Source organism: Diceros bicornis, chromosome 20 (genome assembly GCF_020826845.1).
Source record: "Diceros bicornis minor isolate mBicDic1 chromosome 20, mDicBic1.mat.cur, whole genome shotgun sequence".
Taxonomy (NCBI): domain Eukaryota; kingdom Metazoa; phylum Chordata; class Mammalia; order Perissodactyla; family Rhinocerotidae; genus Diceros; species Diceros bicornis.
The window spans coordinates 54382301-54402015 of NC_080759.1; the positions used below are offsets into that span (position 1 = coordinate 54382301).

Consider the following 19715-nt stretch of genomic DNA (forward strand, 5'->3'; position numbering starts at 1 on the left):
TCTCCTGGCTTCCAGGACACTGAGCTCTCCCAATTTTCCTCCTATCTTGTTGGGCAGTCATGAATCCATTGCTGGTTCTTCCTTTCCCCCTAATTCTGAGCCCTGGCGCTCACTTCTTGCACCCTACTCTTCCCGTTCTCATCCCATTTCACCATCTCTGAACTGAAGACTCCCAAGCCCGTCTTTTGGATTTCAGACTTGACAATCCCAACTGCCTGCCCAATGAATATTTTGTTTCATGACTTTTATTCTAAGAGAATCAAATTTCTTAAACCAAGATTAAATGCAGTATAATGTTAGAAAGAGAATGAAAATTATATTAAGTAGTAATTATTTGGCCCATTTCTAATTGTTGCCCAATAACTGCTAATGTGTTTCTGCTTTTCTTTCTAGATTACGTTTCATTTTATTCTTCTACTTTGAGGACTCCAGGAATAATCTAAGATGCATGTTTCTTCTACTCCAACATGACATATGTATTTGTAAATTGGATTTTCTGTTTTTACATTATTTCCAGTCATCTGCAGCTTTTAAGATTTTGAATTAAAATTTATTTTTGAAATACTTTGCAATTCTAATCAATTTATAAAATGTTGTGAAAGTTGTCTTTCTTTTTATCTTTTCAGGCTTATTCTTCTGAATCAAAGGCAGAAGGCAACTTCCTTTTTATATATATGAAGCTTATTTCAATGTCACTACTCCAACCTGACCCTCTGATTTGATGGTTTAGATTAGCAGGAAAGCATTATTCTAAAAATATCTAGGTAAAAAATCAACCACTTTGTGCTCATGTGAAAGCGTTGCTCAGAGCCCCTGTAAGTCTGCCCAACACCACTGCCTACGTAGGACAACGAGTTAACTAGCAGTTCTAATCATTCAGGAAAAAGATTTTTCCACTAAATGAAGAACAGATCTAATTGAAGTAGGTTAAGCCAGTTGAAAATGCTTTCTATGGAAGTGAAAAATTGTTAAATATTGGCATTTTCACCTGGGTTAACTTAATATGTACAGAAAACTCAATATGAAGAGTGATGAAATTGCTAACTAGCAGAACAACTCAGAAAGAGATGATTCAGAACAAAGGAAAAAGACAAGGACACCCTGATCCCAAGCGGGGCTCCTCCAAGCCCAGAGCCAGCGTGGTCTCCAGGATCCTCCTCAGCAGTGGCCAGGAGGGGCCAGCCCAGGTCATGGGAGCACAGAGCCGTCCTCCCTTGGAGCATCTCTCTAGATGTGTGCATCAGGGAAAATGCGAGTAAAAACTCTAGAGCCATGAAAACCCAGCTGATAAAGACAGCATAATCATAATAATAGCTTTTATTGTCCTTTTCATTCAACATAAAGATAACCCATGGTCATTGTGAAAAATTTAGAAAATAGAGAAATCATAGTCGAGAAAGTGATAATCACTCATCTGTGTACATACAGTTGTTTTTTTCACACATACTCACATAAATATACAAAATTAGACTATCTACTTTATAGATTATTTTACAACCTGTGTTTTTCACCTATGTCATTACATAATTATATTATAAACAATTTTTATAAGAATGTCATAAATAGTTTTCATGTCTTGAAATAGGCTTTGAGAAGAGAGTGAGATTCAAGTGGTTTCATAATAGCTATGTAATGGATGGAATAAAATTCATTTGATTATTCTTCTATTGTGAGATATTTATGTTGCTTCCATCTTTTTACTGTGTATAAGAGGGCCACAGCGACAATTTCTGTCCCCAACTTCTGTAAACCTCTCTTATTATTTCTTTAAATTAATTTGGAGTGAAATGGTATGTTCATTTTCAAAGCTCTTGCTAAGTATTTCCCTTCATAACATTTATACAAATTTACACGCCCATCAACCAGACATATAAGAGGCCAAAATACATATTTGATCATCCTTGTCAATTAGGTAGATGAAAAAGATATATCATTGTTATTTCATTTCCTAATTTTTTAGCAAAATTAATTTTTATGTTTTATATCGATTTAATTGCTCCTTTTATGAATTATCCTTCATTCGTCTTTTATTTCGGATTTTCTTTTTCTTAAGCCCTCCATATATTTGGTGTCACCCAGATGGTCCATGTCCTGGCAGTATATAGTCACCTTGGTTTTAGGACTCAATCATTATGGGAGTTCAGTCCCCCCAGGCTGACCGCCAGGAATCAGCTCACTGCAAAGCATCCACTCCGCATTACTTCTGGGAAACCCAGTTCCTCCACCTGTGACTAAGCCTAGCTAGTGGGCTGACATCACTGCCTGCTCTCTGATTTCCTCTGTCCATCTTGCTCTGGCTCCCGCTTGTCCATGTCTACCATCAGGATGCAGTATTGGGAAGCCACACAGCTGCCACCAATGGTCAGGAATACGCTGGGGAGTTAACAGAGAAATTGTCTTCTCTGTGGTGGGAAAACTGTAGTGCCAACCCTGTAAACTCTGTGGATGCCCGTCCTTACGGTGCAAGAATTTGCCTGGCTTCAGAGATGGGGTGAGTAACCGGGGAAGGGGAGGTAGAGTGACTGTCTGTACCTGGGAGCGTCTGGGATCTGGCTCAAATAGCCAAATGTGCCCTGTTATACAAGCTTTCTAAGCCTTTGCCTGTAACAAATGTTGCAAATATTTTCTTTAGTCTATTGCCTGCATTACAATTTATTAGATTGAAGTATGTAACTTACTTTGTTTCTTCATAAATGAAATAAAGTGTTGACTTCTCTTTATGGAAACATGATCTCCTAGGTATTCTGAAGCTCCTCCCACTGCAGAACACCTGGAAAAGATGGATAAAAAAAAAACTAAACTTCTTTAAAATGCATAGCTGAGCTCACAAGAAAGTAAGGAAACTCCCAAGGGCTAAAAATAAAGAGAGAATAGAAATTCACTTGGTTGCTTTGTGTGAGCTGGGGGAGAGGGTAAGTGAGGCTTGGTAACCAATGACCAAGAGGCTTAGATTTTAATGGTGGCAGGAAATAAGGCCTTGGGACATGCAAAACACTGTGATGAAATTACTCCCCCTGTCCCCACCTCAAAAGCTAGCCCTACTGATTGACTATATCCTCAGTGAAAGAGTACATAAAACATCACTCACCAGTGAAGAGATAGTAAAGCTGCCTTCTCCTGGCTCATGGTGGGAAAAACTCTTCCCCTAAAAATTAGAACTGCAAGATTTCTCTCATAAAGATTTTGAGTTTGATGTTACTATACTTGGGATCCCCAAAGGAGGAAATTAGCAACAACAAAAAAGCAATTTCAATATGGTATCGCTCCTAGGATGCCCAAAACTTTGTCCAAGGGACGTATTTTCATCCAGAATACTCAGGATTTTCACAGATAAAGCCCCACTGAGCACAAACTCATGACCTAAACTTGAAAATCACAAAAAGAACAATCTATCATGCATGCAAGTCAGCAGGAAACACCAATAGTGGATTCAAACACTAGAATAATAGGATACTGATGACAAAATTAGCATCCTTGAGATGACTAATGCCATAACAGAAAATAAGTTCAATATTTTTACAAAAAGACCATGTATGTTCTAACAGTGAAAATTAGGCCCATTGAAAATAAAAGCTTAATGGGCAAGTTAAAATAAGGAGTTAAATCAGATGTATCTAAAATGCAAACTTTTGGCAATTACCTAAAGACTGATTCACCCGAATTAATATCATTTCAAATATAAGGAGAGCCTGGTCTGACATAATCCAGTGTGGATGCCCAGCATTTGCGAGTAGAGGGAAGATCAAATGACAGTGAAGGATCAGGTCGCCCTAAAGTTTTGGATAAGGAATTTCCTGATTGGCAGCATCACCAATATTCTAGGTAAGGAAGCTTTCGAGGTAAACAGAATAGCCACACTGCAATTATATCTATAAACTAATTATAGGTTGTTTTCTAAATATTTATGCTTAACATTGAAAGGATTCCATAGTGTGGCAGACACTGCTCATGTTCCAAAATATCAACTTCCTCAGCTTCTACAGCAATAAAAACCCTAAGTTTTGTCTGAGCATTAAGCCATGCTAAAAAATGAGTTTATTCTTGAGATTACATTCTGAATAATGGGATTGAACAGAAATGATATGTGAGATCTCCAAGTTGTGCCTTAGTAAGGTAAGGACAGGTAAGGACATATCATCCTTGTTACTGCCTCCTTACTTGTGTATGTGGTGGTAAGAAATGTAGGGCCATGAAGACAAGAAAATGACCAAGGCGTGGCATAAGCAACAAGGAAGAAGGAGCCTGGGTACCTGATGACCTTGTGGAGCAGAGACAGCAGTTTAGATTTTATGTGAGAAAGAGCTAAACTTCTTTTGCGCTTAAGCCACCATAAATTTGGATTGCTCCCACACACACCTGCATCTGTAGAGCAGCGTTTGATACCTGGAGGTGCAATGTTGCCTTTGTTAAGACCTAAAATTGATGTCATTGGCTTAGAGGAAACATTTTGATAGTGGGGGGCAAAGACACAGACCTTGGTGGCTGGAAAGCTGGTGATCCTCGTTATGCAGTGACAAAACTTTCCGTGACACTGCCATCTGCAGTATCTTGGGAGGCAGAACACATGCCATCACCAACATTCAGGGAAATGGTCAGAAAATTCAGAATATTGGTGTGTTCTGGCTGCTACTTGATACATAAGACAGGTGAATTAAAACTAGAGCCAGCCAGATATTAAGCAAAAATGGAAGGGCCACAGCTCTGCAAAGTCATGTCTCTCTTGAGGAAGAGACTCATTCCCATATAGTCAACTGAGTTGACTAATGGTTCTCTTGGGATTCTGCAAGGTTGATAAAACCAAACTCTACCCTAAACTGAAACAGTGACAATAGGCAGCTCAGAGGAGACTGCAGGGGCAGGAGACAGGACTGTGTAATGACAAGTCATTCTCATCTTCCTCAAATAAGGAATTTCCTGTCAGACAATGGAAGGTCAGAATGAAGAAATTTCCTTCCCACCAAGACTATTGTTCCAGACACTATCAAGGTAGTCATCGTTAACTTGAAAGGAACTCTGGCAGAGCACAGAGGTGAGGAAATAAAATGCAGAATTTTAAGATTTAAATGGCAGTTACTGCTAAGTTTTTGAGGAAATTATGTTGCCAAAGAAGCCACAGGCAAGCCTGCATAAGTACGTGATTGGTGACCCGCTGCCACGCTGTCGGAAGTTGTACTTGCCCAGCTGGACCACAAAGGCTAAGGGACCAGCAAGGCACTGCCAGGAGACAAAGACAGAGGCCATGGAAGACAAAGACAAGGATCTCCTTCCAGAGAGCTCCGCCCAGGGCTGCCAGACAGAGTGACCAAGGAGTTGAGTCCACTCCCTGGGCAGGGACTCCTCAGAAGGATTTGTTAACTAGTTAAAGGGCCTGTAGCTGCTATTTGTCTTCCATTGGGAGATTCTTTTTTCATTGAAGTTTTCTGTTCCTACTCCACCATTGTATATTGGATGTGATGAGTGGGCAGAAAACTTATCTTTTAGTTTATAACTGCTAGATTGAGGGACCAAGCCTGGACATAGCGGAGATATCACAGACTTGGAGGTGAACGCAATACCAATATGAGACTTAGGATTGCCATCCTTGGGTAGGGAGTAGAGGTGTTCTTTACACAAGAAGATGGGTAGGCACAGATATTTGGATGGCCAGAGGGGCCAACTAAGTCAGGACCAAGGCAGAAAGCAATAACCATTGTTTCTTTTATAGTATGTAATATCATATACTATATACTATATTTAGCTGGGCACATGGCTATGCAGAATCATGGTCTGACCATGTAAATAAGTTCCAGCCAAGGAAATGCGTGTGCAGCTTCCAGGGCATGTCCACATAGGCAAGAGTAGGCACTCTTTCTCCTTTCTCCCTTCCTCTTCCTCCTGGCTGGAACTTCAGGGTGGTAGTTAACCATATTGAACCATGAAGACATGGGGAGCCCACCAGGAATGGCAGAGCTACTGAGAGAAGGAGCCAGGCCCCTGAGGAATTTGTGAAGTATTATATCATGATGGCTCTTTCTTTTCCTTTTGCCTAAAAACCTTCTCCAGTGTTTAAGTCCCTGTTATTTTGGGTCTCTGTCGTATATGGCCCAATTAAATCCTTATTGCTACACATAGTGAGGTTAAGTCATTCTTGAATAATTCTGTCATGGTCTTTGCACACTGTTTTGTTAACGGATCCAAGCAAATTATGAAATATCTGAAAATGGTGAACTAAACCAAAAATTATAGCCAAATAACTATTGTAGATGTGTGTGCATGCATGGGTGTACACACACACACACACACAGACACATACACACTTGTACATTGGAAGGTGAAGCAGCAAAGAATAAATTAGATCCCCTTTCTTGTAAGGAATTAATGGGTATAGTGGAGCATAGGAGCGGGAGGACCAGTTTACGTGCCAGGAGCCTGGGCATCAGATGTAGCTCTGTCCCCACCTGGCCCTGTGAATCCGGGAAGGACACATCATCACTCCAGCCTCAGTGACTTCATCTGGATGATGAGGTTGAAGATCAATGATCTTGAAAATCCCTTCTGGCTCTCAAATCTTATCTGGACATTAACAAAGTTATATTAATTTTGCAGTTTCATAATCTGCAATTATACATTCTCATCTTCAACTCTTTCTGCTTGCTGACCTCGGGAATGGAAGCCATTAAACTTGGAATAAAAATGCTTAGAAGTGAAGTTCGCCTTTTTGTTATGAAATAAAATTAAAGCGCCCAGAGTGCTTTGTCAGTTCAAATGATCATTTGGACGCAGAAAAGCCCCAGTGCATGGGTACCAAAGACAGCAAGCCATCTTTTCACTCTGCTACTGCATTCAGTTTTTCTCAGAATTGGGAAAAAAAAGAAAAATCACATTTTGAACCAATGAGGTTCAAACCAAATGAGGTTCTCTTTTTTAAAATTCAGATCGTTTGGAGGACATTCCCACCTATTTTTCTAAATAAAAGGAACCACGGAGCCCTGATGCCTTTATGGTTTGGCCAGAGCCATAAGAGATTTCTAAGGGCCACTGAGATTTCTAAGTAGCTTGCTCCTTGCCTTACATCCGGCTATTTACCCTGAGGGGAAAATCAGTCCAGGCAGGTATCCTCTGCTCAGGTCATTTCTAGACATGTCCAGTCAGCCTGATCCCAATCTTAACTGTAAGATCTGTTATTGCCTAGATTGGTAACGCCTTCCGTGAAATCCTAAAACCTGCAACTCCTTTTGTCCCCAATCTCTAAGGAATGATATCTTGACAGGCAAAGGATTCTTCTTACGGAGAATTGTAACTTGGGGCATTCTACATTTAATGTGACTTGTACAAAACTTGGACTGTCTTAAAATGTAGATTTTCCTTAAATTCGTGAACTGGGAAAAATGAGCTACTGTATCATACAAATGATTTCCCCACATTAGGCAATGTCATTCTCTGAGTTAGAGCAATTTACCCAAATCCTTAGTATTTTTGTCGCATTTTAAAATTGTTGGAAACAATCTAAACATAGTAATATAGTCTTTCATTTTATTTTCATTCTACAAGCAAACATTTTGAGTACCTGGTTACGTAAGCCACTGTGCCTGGCACTGTGAATACAAAGAAGAAAAAACCTGGTCCCTGTCTGAAGAGCTGACAATTCCAGAAAACAAAATTCTTGAGAATAAAGACTGCAAGGGGAAGGAAATGATGGGGATTTAGTCTTAGGAATGGCAAGATTTTATATTAATTCTGATTTACTTTCAGACAGTAACGAGGAGGCTATATTTGTTAATATCCTCTAGACAGTGGTTCTCAAAGTGTGGTTTCCAGGCCCGCAGCAACAGTATCACCTGGAGACACGTTAAGGATGCAAACTCTTGGGCCTCACCCCAGACTTACTGAATCAGAAACTCGGGAGGTTGTTGTGCACCAGTTTGATTTTTTTTTTTTTTTTTTTTTTTTTTTTGGCGAGGAGTATTGGCTCTGAGCTAACATCCATACTAATCTTCCTCTCTTTTTGTATGTGGGATGCTGCCACAGCATGGCTTGATGGGTGGTGTGTAGGTCCACGCCCAGGATCTGAACCTGTGAACTCTAGGCCACCCCAAGGCAGAGCATGTGAACTTAAACACTAAGCCACAAGGCTGGTCCCCCAGTTTGATTTTGTTTTTGTGAGGAAGATTAGCCCTGAGCTAACATCCGATGCCAATCCTCCTCTTTTTGCTGAGGAAGATTGGCCCTGGGCTAACATCCATGCCCATCTTCCTTTACTTTATATGGGATGCCACCACAGCATGGCTTGACAAGCAGTGCATTGGTCCGCAGCCAGGATCTGAGTTTTGACAAACCCTCCCAATGATTTTGAGGCATGCTCAAGTTTGAGTACCACTGGTGTAAAACAAGTATCAACAACCTGGGGGCCAAAGGTGGCCCTCTGCCCGCTTTTGTAAATAAAGTGTTATTGGAACACAGTTCGTTTATGTATTGCCTAGACTTACAACAGAGACCATATGGCTCATACAACCTAAATATTTACTATCTGGTCTTTACAGGAAAATTCACCAACCCCTGGTCTAGTGCACAGGAGAGGCAGTGGTGAAAATCTAGCCTCTGAGGACAGCAATGGTGCAATCTGAACCCCATCTATGCCTTCTAGTTTAATGGTGGGGGAAGTTACTTAACCTCTCTGTGCCTCAGTGTTCCCATTCGCAAAGTGGTGATAATAACAGTTTCCAGCACACACAGTTATGGTGAGGGGTGGACAGGTTAATATTCTAAACCTCTTAGATCAGAGCACGGTAAGCAGGAAATACTCAACACATATCAATTATCAATAGATGAAAGAAACTTTGCAAGACACCCCACTGAGGATTGCCAGAGCCTCAGATGTCGTGACTTTGTGGATGCAGTCTCCATATCTGGATGAATCACGTGCCACGCACCTAACGAGGCTCTGGGCAATGAACTAGAAGACAATCCAGCCTACTCAGAGAGTGTAGCAGTGTTTAACTTGGTGGAGGCTGGAAGGCGTGGCATGATTTTCTGGGAACAATGTACCTACAAGCCATTTCCTTACCTGCCCAAGATCTTGACATGTTTCCCTGGGGTGAGCTGGAATGATATCATCTCCTGGGGGTAAGGTAGGTGAGATTATTGTAGCTCTTATGCTAGCATGATTAAATAATCATGTCTGTGCTGGCTGAGCTGAGAATTTAGGGGAGAGAGAGAGGAAACAAGGTCAAAAGGGTCTTGGTGCTACTTAGTGGGGAATCCCTTCTCAGTTCATATCCCACAGAGGCCCCTTCATTCATGCACAAAGCTGCAAAATCTGATCCTAGCAGAAGAGAAAAGATGTGTGTGTGTGTGTGTGTGTGTGTGTGTGTGAGAGAGAGAGAGAGAGAGAGAGAGAGGATCCCTTAATATAGGCAATCTCTAAAGTAATAAACTTGGTAACAAACATTTTGCAGAGGATATTACAGATAAGCAAAATATTTTATAGAAATCAATTGATAAAAGTTGATATTTTAGTGAAACTTTGGGCAAGATAAGCAAATATTAAGAATCTGCAGTGATTCCATAAGATTCTGAACATGTCTCTCAATACAGCTTTGTGTGGAATGAGTTGCTATATAGGATACTCAGAGCAAGAATTCGAGAACCTTAGAGATGGACACGAAAACACTCACAACTGGGCACTCAAGTCTTTGTTCTCTTGGATCATTTCTTTCTCAGGACTATCAGAATCATCCATGCTTTAAAGACAGGTGATCCTTTGTACTGACAATAACCTGAGGTCTATGGTTGTCAACTAAACTGTGTATCAGATTCATCTTGGAAGCTTTTTCAAAATTACAGGTCTGAACTCACCCCCTTGAGACTAATTCACTAGGTTTAAGGTCAGCCTGGGCTTGTTGAAGTCAAGCACGTTAAAAAAACCTCCCCAGATATTTCTGATTAGTCACGCTCGTTAAGGGTCATGATAACCAGGTCCGTCGGGAGGCACTGACATCAAATTCGACTGTAAAGTTACTCAAGTTTACTGTGTTGAAACTTGTATAAGAAGAACAAACACTTCTGGGCTCCTCTGGTTATTCATTTGCAAGCTGCTCCATAGAGGTGTATTTTCTCTGAACCACATTTTCAAACTTTGTTAAATGAATAAAGCAGTGCCCTTTTCCTCATGGTTCTTGTCTGCTCACCTTCCTGTGTCACACTGCCTCCTTCACTGAAGATTCCTCCTGGTGACTTCAACATCTACACTGATCACACACCTAAGATGCTGGCCTTCTATTCCATGACCCATCTGCTCTCCTTGACTCCAACCACCACTAACTTCACCTCACCTTCCATTGTCATGGACACACCTTGGACCGCTGAGCCTCCTCAACCTGCCCCTCCCTCATAAAGACTTCCTTCAGTTCACTTTCTCCAGGCTACCATCCCAATGATTCCTTGACCTCATCTTGTCCTCCAGCCCATTGACATTATCGTCATTTGTCCCCACATCCCTTTAGTTAGCTTACATTGCATGACCATCCTTAAAGTCACTTACTTGCAAACATCCTCAGCTTTCCTGCTTCTCTCTTTTACTGTTGCCTGGGGAAACCATCTCCGGGTTGCACCCAATCATTGGCCTTCTCTGCACCAGCACCTGACCTGCTGAACTTTGCTGGAGAAAATCCCAGTAGCATGTGGATGGGGTTCTTTTTAGGATGATGACCACAAACATCAACCTCATTCAATGCAGCACCAAGATTCCAGTAAGTTTGTTTTTCTGATTTCCAAGATGTCAATTTCATAGCTTCTCTTCTCTTCTCTAAAGTTCATGCCCTCTTTCTACTCCCCACCAGAACCTGACTTCATACTTCATTAGGAAAACAAAAGTTCTCAGAGGAAGAGGACTTCATCTGCAGGAACAAAACTTCCATTCCTGCCTGTGCCTGGTCTCCCCTTGGTCCTCTCTCCTATAACAATGCTAAGACAAGCCCTGCTTCTCTCCAAACACAAATTCTATTGTCTCTTATCTTTCCGAGGCCTTTGTTCCTAGGATTATCTTGTTTCTCTACTACATAGTCAATTTCTCTCTGTCCATGAAGGTATTTCAATCAATGTATAAACATGCTTTGAATGACCCACTTTAAAAAATAGCCCTCTGTGCACACATCCCTCCAGCTGCCCCCCGTTTCTTTGTTCTTTTTCAGGACGAAATTGCTCTAATGAGCTCCCTCCGCCTGCTGTCTGTACTTCCTTACTTCCCGTTAACATTCCTTATTGAATTATGGAATCTTGTGAGCATACAGAAAAGAATTATAATCTAATGAACACCCACCAAACCAGCTCTATCCAATCTTAACATTTTTCAATATTGCATCATATCTTATTTTTTTTTAATGGAAAACAGAATCACAGATAAAGTTGGTGGCCCTTGTTTATTGTTCTACAATCTCCCTTCTCCCTTCCCTCCCCAGAGATAAAGAGCTTGAATTCAGTGTTTATCATTTCTGTGCTATTTAACTCTTGTGTATGTATCAACACGTTATATAGATATGATTTTTTGGTTTTGATACTTTATATAAACTGGCAGTATACTTCATGTTCTCTGCAACGTTGCCAACTGGGCTGTATAGAATGTAGATTTTCAACTTTACAAGAGTGGCCAAAATGCCTTCCCAAGTGATTGTACCAACCTACACTTCTAAAGTTTCCCTTGCCAACATCTGAGAACAGTTGGTGTTGCCAGACTTTTTCATTAGTGCCAATCTGATTGGTTTGACATGGTGCCACCTTGTTTTAATTAAATTTCAATGATTATTAGGAAAGTTGCATTCTATTCTTATGTTTATTGGCCATTGAGCTTCCTGTTTCATTTGCATGTTTTTCTATTGCTTCCTCCTTCTCCAGTGGATTGGTAGGAGTTTGAAAATACATTGTGCCTACTATCTTTTGTCATTTGTATGCACTGAAAATTCTCCCAGGCTATGGCTTGCTTTTGTATTTCATCATACGGAAATTCTAAAGTTTAATGTCGTTTGCTGTTTTGATTTTCTTTTTTTCTTTGTGGCTGGTTTTTGTATCTTATTTTGAGAACTGCTTCCCTCTCCAGAGGTCATACAAACAGCATCTTATATGTTTTCCTAAATGTTTTAATGTTTTGTTTCTCACTTTGGCTTTAATTCACTTTGAAGTTATTTCTATGAAAAGTTTGAAGGAGGTGTCTAATTCAATGTCTTTACATCGGGGTTGTCAGCTGTCTTAGACCTGTTTATTGCGTCACATGTCAAAGATGGCATATATTTGAGTCTGTTTATGGGTTTTCTGTGATATTGTTCTCTTTGTCTATCCCTCCACCAATATCTCAATGTCTTAGTTTTTATAGCTTTAAGAACAATATTGATAGCTTATGACTTCCACTTACCTTGTTCATTTTCTGCAGAAATTCCTTAACCACTCCTAGACATTTGCTCTTGCCTTGCTTATAAATTTTAGGATCTACTTAAGCTCCACACAGCCAGTTGAGACTTTGATTGGATCTGCATTGTATCTAAGAATGAATTGGGAGCCTGGATATTTCTGAATGAATATTTCATATTCAAGATATTATATACTGAATCATTCCATACATAAATGTGGGATAGCATCCATTTATTTAGGCCTTCTTTAGGATCTTTAAATTTAGTTTTTTAAGTTTTCCACAAAGGTCCAACATATCTTTTGCCAAAATTATTCTTAGGTAATATATCAACATTTTTTGTTAATGTTATCTTTTCTAAATTATATTTTCTCATATTCGCTGCTGGTTTATGGGAACACAATTGATTTGTACATTGAGATTCTATCTAGCAAACTTGGAGAACTTTCTGTTTATCTGTAGATATTCTTAAGTGGCTTTACTGGAGGAAATTATATTGTCTGCAATTAAGTTTGTTTCTTCCTTTTCAACCATTGTTTCAGAGTTGAAGTGTTGATATGTGCATGCTTGACTTTCTCTTTCAAGTGAATGTCTCCTACTTTTCACGATTAAAAGTCAAGTTTTTTGTTGATTTTATTTTGTAGATAATCTATCAAATTAGGTAAATTCCCTTCCATTACCTGTCTAGTAGCTAAGAGGATTTTTTTAAAATGAGAAATACATGTTGAATTTTATCAAAGCATATTATGTAGCTGTCGAAAGGCTCATATGGTTTTTCTTCTTTAGTCTGTAGATGAGGTGATTTATATTAGCATATTTTCTAATGATAAAACATCCTTGAATTTTTGGGAGTTTGGCCTATGATTTTTCTATTCACTAGAATAACTTTAATAAAATAGGGATTTACTTTGCCTCGAATATTTGGTAGAATCTTCCTAGAAAGGAAGGCCTCTTGCCTGTTTCACTTCAGTACTTACTGATTTAGTTTCTTTAATGGTTATAAGTATATTTGGATTTTCATTTCTTCTTTAGTTAGTTTTCTGAAGCAAAATTTTTCTAGTGAGTTATTTATCTTGCCAAAGGTTGGTCTATTTTATTAATATAATTTTATTTTATTTTATATATATTTTATATATTTTATTTTATATAATTTTATTTTATTTATATAATCTATATATGGTATTTCCCTTTGCTCTGTTCCTCTGCAGAATTTTTTTTTTTGTGAGGAAGGCTCTGAGCTAACATCCATTGCCAATCCTCCTCTTTTTTCTGAGGAAGATTAGCTCTGAGCTAACATCTGTGACCATCTTCCTATATTTTGTATATGGGATGCCACCACAGCATGGCGTGATGAGTGGTGCGTCAGTCCGCACTCGGGATCCGAACCTGAGAACCCCGGGCCACTGAAGGGGAGTGCGCAAACTTTACCACTATGCCACCAGGCTGGGACCCCCTTTTCAGACTTTTTGAGTTGCACATTTAGCATGTTAATTTCAGTCCTTCTTTCCTAATATAAGGACTTAAGGCTAAATTTCTCTGTAAATACTACTTTAGCTACATTACATAAGTTTTATATGTTGTATTTTTATATAACATATGAAATTTTCTGATTTCCATTACTTCTTTGTCACGTGTTATTAGAAATGTGGCTTACAATTGACAAATGTGAAGTTTTCAAAATGTTTTCTTTACAATTATTAATTTGTTAACTTAACGGCATGGTACTGATTATTCAGAATTCATTGAGGCTTGTTTTGTGGCCCCAGACTTGCTTAATTTTTGTAAATCTTGCAAGAGCGTTTGATATGTCCATTGGAATAACCTTGCTAATTGCTTTTCTCAGGATATCTAAATTCATACTATTTTTTTCTTGTGGATCTACAATTAGTGAGAGAAATGTGCTCTATCAATGATTGTGGATTTGTCAATTTTCCTTATAATTCTGTTGATTTTTACTTTTTATATTTTGAAACTATTTTGTTAGTTGCATATACATTTGTATTTCCTAATGACCTGAATCTTTTTTAGATAGTGAATATTTTTACCACAAAAGATTCATTTTAAAATCTGTTTTTCTGATATTAGTATTTATAAACTAGCTTCTATTGATATTTGCCTGGTACATTTTTTTCCCATTGTTATTGTGCTTTCTGATATAATTAGATTTTTACATATTTCCTTAATTTCTACTAGTCCTTCTCTTTCTACAATTTTTTTTCTTTCTATTTCTGTCTTCTTTTCTTATCCAGCCTTCAATTGGATTGGTCAAATTGTCTATTTCTTCGTAACTGTTTTAGAAGATTGCACTTATTGCTAGTCTTTTGCAATTACTATTACTATCCTTGATATTTTAGTAAGTGTTTAACTTCTAAAGTTAATCAATATTTCCACTCTTCCCTGGAATCTCATTCTCTTCCCCCATCTACTTCTTAGTCACTACTCATCCTTCAAATGTCAGCGCCAATGCCACCTTTTCAATGATGTTGGTCCTGGCTCCCCCCCAGATGAAACCAGACACCCCTGAACTTGTCTTTCCTAGCATTTATCAGAGCTTATGATTACATAGTGGTGGGATCAGTCACTGATACCTACCTTCCCCAGTAGACTATAATTCCTAAAAGGGCAGGGATGGGATCTGTGTTGCTCTCATTCTCTTCTTAATGTGCAGTGATCGCCAGGCACGTGCTATGCAACAAACGTGGCTGAAGGCGGGAAAGCAGAGCAGCAGAGTGGGAGGGGGGGAAAGAGGGAAGGCTGAATGAGTAGTCACGTGGACAGATGAAGCTGCAGCGATGCTGGATCTGGAAGAGCCTATATCCTCTGTCAGTTAGGAGTCGCATTCTCCTGCTACACTCAAAAGAGAAACAATGATGGACAAGACAAAAGGGAAAGTTCTTGCTCATGTTATGGAGTCTGGGGGTGGCAATCCAGGGCTGACATGGGGGCTCCTTAGGGTCACCAGGGATTCAGCCTCTTTTTTTCAGCTCTAGTGTCCTTGGTTCATGGCTTATATCTTCAAGGTTACCTTACAGTCCAGGATGGAGGCTGGAATTTCGACCATCACAATCAAGTCCCAGCAGGAATCAGGAAGTGGGAGGGAAGGGCAGGAAAGATCACGCCCAGTTAATCGGTTCTAGGAACGCTTTCTTGGAATCCCACCAACTTACACCTTATTTGTCACAGCTAAGGTCCATGGTGTCACCTACCTGCAAGAAAGTTTTTTTTTTTTTTTTTTTTAAAGCCAAGTTGACTGTAATTCCAATAAAATCAGGAGGTCTGTGTTATCAGGATGATGGAGGGCACTGTTCGGGGGATGGTCACTGTGGTGGGATGCTATAGAGTGGGGGCAGAGGGAAACCAGTTAAAGGAGGTGTTGGCATTTTGGGTGAGAGAATTTGACATTCTGAATTAAGGCGACAACAATGGGAATGGAAAAGAGGGTCTGAAATGAGATTTGACAGATGGGCCCTGGGATGCCTGACAGCTCATCTTCCCACTGATTTGCTCCGGGAGACACTTTGCCTATTGGTTTAACTTCACTTAGTAGATACTCTTTTCAGCAAACTCAAAGTCATTATGAGTTAATCTCTCTGGTAAATGATGGAATAAACCAAGATAGATTAATTTGTATCTCTAAATCTATGTCGAGGAACATTATTTTTGAACACATATTTTCTAAGGTACTTACTTCCCCCAAAGCTCTATTTCTAAAGACAGGAATATAGAAGACATTGATTAATAAGTATCAAACATATCTTTTTTTAAAAGTACAGCCTTCTTTGCTTACAGACGCTCAAGATATATACAAGGCTCAATGTGAGAAAATAATACTCAGGAAACCATATGGATGCTTTATCTCCGTGTCACAAACCATCTGCATTTTCTCTAGGTATTCCAAAAATCTTTTAAACCTAGCATTTTTTTCCTCTCCCCATACCATACTTACAAAAAGATAACTTGAAGTGTTTTGAGCACACTGATTTTATTTTAAGGAAACTGGGTTGATAGAAAAATATATCTAGAAATTTAACCATGAAAACAAGGCCAAATAATTCTAGATTTCTGAAATACTTTAGTCTTCTGGAACACAGCTGAAGTAAAATACAATGTCTTTTATTAATAGGCCCTTACTGAAAGTGAGAAGAATTATTAAAGTTTTCTAAGAAAAAATAAGTGAGCACTTTTTGTTGAATATATGTTCTGGTTGTATCCTTGAGTTCTAGCTGTGGCTCCTAGTCAGTAGACTTTAAGAAGCTGCTCCCTTGAACATGGCTGTGAGGTAGGGGAAGGTGGCTTTCACCTGTGGAGTGGGTTCGGAGAGCCCCGAGGTGAGCAGAGCCTCACCTGGGTTGGGTGAGGGCCAGGTTGCTCTGTGTCAACCTCCATGGAACAACTGGTAACGGCAAAGCATGTTCCTCTGACCAGACATGGGAAGCTCAAGGCAGCCCTGGATGGACTTGGGTGGAAACTCAGACTTCAGAGGACGGGATGTGATGGAGTGTCCAGTGAAACAGACTGGCAGAGACTGGAGAGTGGGTGCTCACGTGGTTGACCTGGTCCTTCGGTTTAAGGTCTAGGAACTCGCACTTTGTACCATGCCCATTGATGCTCATTCTCAGATACGCCATAACTATTTCCTTCCTATTCTGTCTTACTTTCTGGGCTGCTCTTTTTGAATAAAACTGGCCTGCTGACCTCTGCTAGGGGAGTGGGCTGCTACCCACTTTAAGCAGCTGCTTAAAGAGGGAGAGAGTGTTTCTTGGGGGTGAAAAGAATCCTAAAGAAGCTCAAGGGACTTGAGTAGGGGCTGATGGCTCCCTGAACTCTCCCCGCTTAGTGATTCTTCACCTGTCAAAACTTCGGGGAGCATCACAGCATTACCTGTAGCCATCATCACGGGTCTTCCAAACACCTACAATACAGGAACAAAACACAGCACTAGGCAATCTTAGTGAGACAAAAAGTTGCCCATCTTCTTACCGATGTTTGGCCATGGTAAGAAAAACACTGATGGGCTTGACCGGATGACCTAGCCATTTTCCCAGTCCTTAAATGCCATGGATCTAAAAGAAGGAAAACAGGAATAAAAAGAGAACACTTGTGGGTGATGATGTCCCCTGGCTCATCGGTAGGAAAATCCAGTTAGGATGTAAGCATCCAGAGGTAGCAGTTCTGGACTGAAGTTTTTCATGATATTAATACAATCTCATCGCATTGTAAAGATCGCAGAAGTCAAGGTCTCCCTTTAAGGTCACTCCCAGCCCACAGCAGCATCGTCATCTCTTCCAGGGGATGTTCTCGTCTGCCCCCTTCCTGCTCCTCTCATCCAAGGTGACAGTGTAGCGATGTGGCTGAAATTCACAGCACAAGGGAGGGAGGTAAAGACAAGACAATCAGTTAATAATTTCAGAGACATAGAGATCTTTCATATTTCCACGTAGAAACTGAGGTGAATCAGGAAATGGATGGCGTTTTTCAAGTCACATGAATCAGCGCCCCAGAATTCATCATTTTCACCAAGCGTTTCGTTGGTTCTCTCACTCTTTTATACTATGTGCCTGGCTCACCTAAAACAGTTCAGGGAGAGCTATAATTTTATTTTTAAAAGAAGACAACGAAACTGTATTGTTTTGAAATGATCACCTCTAGTTTCACAATGTGATGAGAAGCAGCTTAATGTAGGAAGTTCTTTAGTGAGCAAAGACTTTTCAAAGAAAAAAACCCAAGACATTTCATTTGGAAAAAGGAAACACTTGTGGCTTCTTTAAAAAATTTTATTTGTAGAGAGCCTCCTTCGATGCTGGGCAGTGGGTGAGAATGTCACTGACATCATCTCCTTTCTCCTTAAATGCTTACAAAGGACATACCTGCCAGCAGGTTTGCATAAGCTCCAGATGAAGAGACTGTAGCTCAGAAAAGGTAAGGAACTTTCCCCAGGTCACAAGATGAAATCACAACCTCAATTGAGGCCCATTTCACTTTAAACTAAGGATGCACTTTAAATTACAATTTGATTTCTCTCCCCTCTTTATGCTTATGATTAATTTGTTTGTAATTCATTATCAGTAAACACACATATTTTAACAATGCTTCCGTGTAGCCTGTAACATTGACCCCCCCACACACATAAAGTTACGTAATTTACCGAGTTAAATGTTGTTATCAGCCTTCCTGGGTTATGTTGTAGAAAGCTATTTTCTTCCCGCTGCTTAGCTCTCTACATGCCAAGAATTTTTTTTTTTTTTTTTAAGTGTACACGCCTTTAACTGCAATGCTGTGGGGCAAGGACAAGGATTCACTAAACACATTTGGTAATTTCTGTCTCCCTTTGCCCTAATGGCTGGAGGCTCCACAGGTCCACCCATCCACCCAAGGGCTGCAAGATTCAAGTGGAAGGCAGCATCCTCCCTTAGCCCTGCCTCCTAGAGGCAGAGCAGCTGGGCTAGACCTTGGCCAGCCTCCTCCTTCCAGGGAGCCCTCTCAGACTTCTGTGCCACGTAGGCAAGAGAATCGGAATGTCAGGAATGGAGCTAGTGTCCCGTGTGCCAAGCACAGAACAGAGAAGTGGTAAGCTTTTCATTAAAGCCCCAGGAACCAGGCAGCTGCCCAGCACCAGGCTGAGTGCCCCCACCACAATCCAGGGAAGAACGCTTCTCAGAGAGGCCCGCCCAGCCAGTGACATTTCCTCCCGGATGTCTTAAAGGAAATCCGAGTGAGGCCTTGAGTACCGGCAGCAGTTCTATCACCAGCGCGAGTGACAGACTGAGGGAGAGTCTGGAGGTTTTGGGCTGGGCTCAGCTTTCATGGAAAATTTCAGAATTGCTTTCATTTAATTCTTTTACTAAAGAATATTTCTAGAAAATAAAGACAAATCAATGTCAATTTGTATTTAATTGTCCTTCTCTTAGATCTGCGTGGCTACTGTGTGAGCCATGACACCGTCCACCCAGCGATGGGTTCTTAGTTTTAAGGATGAACTCAATGGCACAGTTAGGAGCACACTGGGCCATTCCCAGCCTCGCGAATCCCAAGAACCCGCCACAGGCTTGGAGTGGTTGTGTGAATGTGGCCCATAGGGCATCCTATGTCACTGCAGCAAGGGAGGGCAGTGGTGGGGGCCTTCATGCGTTTCCTTATGCAAGGGAAACTTTAAAGCCACCCTCTGAGGCCGAGATGGAGAAAAAAGGGCCCAGGGAGACTGTCCCCCACCCCCATCCAGGAGGAAAAGGTCACGCGCGGCACTTCAGGATTCTGAACGGAAGTTTTGCAACAAAGTATCAAATTCTAGGAGTCTTGAAAGGTACTTTGCTTTCCAATTATGAATCTTTTTTCACCTGAG

At 40.4% G+C, this 19715-nt stretch overlaps 1 non-coding gene across 1 annotated transcript; it reads right to left on the bottom strand.

The window, feature by feature from the left end:
• Positions 1–17824: 17824 nt before the first annotated feature.
• LOC131419345 (small nucleolar RNA SNORD123) lies at positions 17825–17894 on the bottom strand. Its single transcript, XR_009223199.1, has one exon. It is a non-coding gene; the product is annotated as a small nucleolar RNA SNORD123 (small nucleolar RNA).
• Positions 17895–19715: the final 1821 nt, after the last annotated feature.